General features: G+C 39.7%; 1 long non-coding RNA gene across 1 annotated transcript; it reads right to left on the bottom strand.

The window, feature by feature from the left end:
• Positions 1-268: 268 nt before the first annotated feature.
• Positions 269-3,175, bottom strand: LOC310713431. The gene is made up of 2 exons (XR_014529238.1): positions 2,783-3,175; positions 269-2,749 (listed from the first exon to the last, which is right to left on the bottom strand). It is a non-coding gene; the product is annotated as an uncharacterized lncRNA (long non-coding RNA).
• Between the last annotated feature and the right edge of the window lie 608 nt (positions 3,176-3,783).

The following is a 3,783-nucleotide window of genomic DNA, read 5'->3' on the forward strand; positions in this document are numbered from 1 at the left end:
TGTTACTAATTGTGTGGATTCCACCTCGTTCAGTTTGGCCCTAGGTAAGCATGCACAGGACTCTACTGTAATCTTACAAACACCCAAAAGCAACTTGGGCTTAATTCTCACTTAACATTCTAAAGTTCAGGTTTTAAGCCATTTCATGAATAACATGAATTGAAAATAATTCATAATATCAGGCCTAGTGAAGACTGAACACCTTAGTTCATTAATAATTAGGCACAGAATTTAGTGAACGTCGGGGGACGACGACGACGACACAAAATGAGTTTAAAATTGGCTTCCGGCTTTATTAAAGCTTGCATGTAAGTCATTAGCACATTTGTGAAGGGTTCATTTACATAACTTTAATTTAGAGTCCTGAGCAAAATCTCTTTTTCTTCCCTTTATAATCCTTCCTCCAATTTAGATTGGATTGCGAGAGTTCTGAATCAATTCCATATTGACAGCGTTACTGTGAGAGGAAAGATCTCAGATCAATCTGTATGAGGAAAAAGAGCAGCTGGTTAAACTATGCTGGCATTTAGCCTAAAGCAATTTTCTGTAGAGTAACGGAAACGGATCGATATGCCTACACCTCCGATTACATCTTCTTACTTGCTGTGTATCTAAAAGGGAAGCAGCTTGTAAGTACTTAGCAGCTTATTTGCTATAATGAGATAACAAGGATGTGCTTAATAAACATGGCATCACCTCAGAATTTTGTGATTCTTGCAAACTGCAGCTGTTTCGGATGAGTTAAAAATCTGACTGCCTCTATGTGTCAGTGGTCTTGGCACTGATCTAACTCAGCCAAGTGACTGATGAAACATGATTTTGTCTTGGAGTGACATGCCATGCACAAGGACAGAGAAAGAATAATATACAGCTTTCACAATGGCACAATTCTATGTGACTGCCACCACTCATTTTTCCAGTTACATAAAGCTACCTAGCAAACCCAAAGGCTGTCTGGAAGATGTGTGACGCCTATCCATTCTTCTTTACTTAATGCTGAAACTTCCTAAAATTATTGTTTATAAAGCAATATCCAGCATTGCCAAGGATATGTTAAAATTGTTGTGCACACCCGAATCTCTGAGTAGCAAGAGACCCCAGGACTTCCAGCACTGACTCAGCATTCAGTTTCCTTGGAATGAAGGGAAATGGAGTCTGTGGTATCTTTCGGATACATTCCTACCTTGGAAGTCAAACAGCTTAGTTCCCAAACGTCGCAAACCCGGAAGTGAGTGTTCTGGTTTGCAAACGTTCTTTGGAACCCAAACTTCCTGCGCTTTAGTTTTCAAATGTTTTGGAAGTTGAATGGATTTCTGGAACGGATTCTGTTCGGCTTCCAAGGTACAACTGTATATGGTTTTATTCACACATATCTACAACTTGAGCATAGGATGGAGTAATAACAAAAGGCTGGTGTATCCCATTGATTTCAATGGGAAATGGCTGTGGATAGGAGGTAAATTGCTTCCATTGCTTTACCACAGCAGCAAAATCAGTTTTTAAAAGAAATGAAAAAGTTGAAAGAGAATCCTCTGCTATTACAAATAGATATCCCCTGACTCCAAACTGTGTAAGAATTTAGCCAGCTCACTGGGCCTCCTTGCACCACCCTTTTAACCCATCTGCCATGAAGGAGAATTTAAGGCTTTACTCCTAAGGATCACCTGATGTCAAAAAAAGTCCCCTTTGTTACCACTTCAGTCACGTTGTGTGATTCTCACCCACCCACCCCTCACCCTGCTGAAGAAAGAGATCAGTTTCCAGCATAGCACACATGAATTCACTGTATCAGAATATAACATGGTTTGGATCCCCTGAAATAATCACATAAGGACTGTACATTCACCTAACAATAAGCCAATCAACTGGCAAGGCCTCACACTTAGCATAACAAATGTACTGCAGTAAGAGAGACTGTTGAAGTAAATGATTTTAACACGGTAGCCACGCTGTTCCTTGTCAAAAAAAGAAAAAGAATGATGGGGTTATTTCAATCAAGCTTTGAAATATGAAAAAGGCGAAACCACCAGTCCATTTCTGACAATGCTTGGAGGAATTAAGATTCAGGTACTTCGTTCTCCTAACAAAGGCAGTAATGAGAACAGGAAATGGCTTCACATTAATCTAATCCACTGACAAGCATTGTGGCAAGTAGAAGAAAAGGTTGCAATTTAAAACTGCGCTTGTTAGGACCTTCACGCGACAATCATACTGCTCACCCCATAGATAAGATGGAATAGTCAGGGCGTTAGAACATCGATGTAGCTCCTCCTCACATTTGAAATGCATTGTGTCAAGAGAGTAAAGAAATATTTCAGGACTGGGGGAAAAGAATATGTGTACTGTTTGACAAGGGGACAGACTTCGGAAGGAAATGGGGAAGGAAATGGCTTTCACTTGGTTTCTTTTTTTTCATTTAAAGAAGTCTGAATGAGTCACATAACTCATCTCTGCACGACTCGGCTTTGATACTTCTCTATAAAGCAGTGGCATTTGCAAACAGTTCAGTAAGGGATTCTACCAATGGCATTCTAGCCACCAGGAAATTAAAAAGACCCAGTTTTTCTCCTTTGCGTGGGCTCCCAGAAAAACCTTTTAAAGTATTTTTGTAGTGGTGGAAAAATGGGTCACCTAGATACAGCTTTTGTTTGAAAAATGGCTGGGCTAAATTTTCCACCAGTGAGAATTTGGGAAGTTAAGTAGATCTACTCCTGCTGTTTTCTTTCTTTCTTTCTTTCTTTCTTTCTTTCTTTCTTTCTTTCTTTTTTTTACATGTTGCTACCTGCAGCTGAACTGCAGCTTTAGTGCCATTTTTTTCTTTTGAAACAAAGCAAAAAAGTGCTTCTTCTAGAGATAATCCGAGGGCTCATGGTGGTATCACTACATCAAACAGCCAATGAGATTGAACTTTGTGACATCATGAAACCAGGATAAGCATATGTGATAGCATTACAAAACTAGAGCAGAGGGATGGCAACACATCCTGCCCTCACTCTGAATGACGATTTTGCCCCTTTTTGCAGTCTCCTCCCAATCATTGAAAGAGAGGTTGCAGGAAGTGAGTGATGTTCTTTGTGAAACACAGAATGTGTTTCAGCAAGTCCTTATCTGGAACCCACAAATAACAATAGTTGTTCATTTCCTAAAGCCTCCAGACAAATGCAGACTTTCCAACAATGCTGTTGGAGTGTTGTTTATGCTATACTTTTATATTGTTTTATTGTTGTTAGCCGCCCTGAGCCCGGCTTCGGCTGGGGAGGGCGGGATATAAATAAATTTATTATTATTATTATTATTATTATTATTATTATTATTATTATTATTATTATTACAACTTAACTCCAAAATATAAGGCGGTGTGATTCCAGTGCAAATAATTGCATATATAGAGTCCTCACCATGCTTTAGGTCTTTTCTTCTGGTCAAGTAGAGAAGGCTGTTTTCAGTGTAGATTTTTATTCCCTGCTTGTTCCTGATGTAGATCTTCACGCATCTCTTTCCCCCTGGCACCATTTTTTTGTTTACCTCAGTTGCCAAAATGTCTTGGGCCAGCCTTGCCTACCCTTGTCTTTTTCTCATGATCCGCTCATATGGAATTGACTTTCACCTGCTAGTCAGCCATAAACCCCTCTAGCACTTCAGCCTGCCCATCTTGCCCTTTGAATCCTATATAAGTACTATAGCTTATCTTATGCCATATGTTCTCTAAGGCACTCACCTGCAATGTATTGAATCCATTTCCAGAGGTACTGATCCTGCAAAAAGCTTCAGCACCACCCAAGG

Source organism: Podarcis liolepis, assembly GCF_965112155.1.
Source record: "Podarcis liolepis genome assembly, chromosome: 8".
Classification (NCBI taxonomy): domain Eukaryota; kingdom Metazoa; phylum Chordata; class Lepidosauria; order Squamata; family Lacertidae; genus Podarcis; species Podarcis liolepis.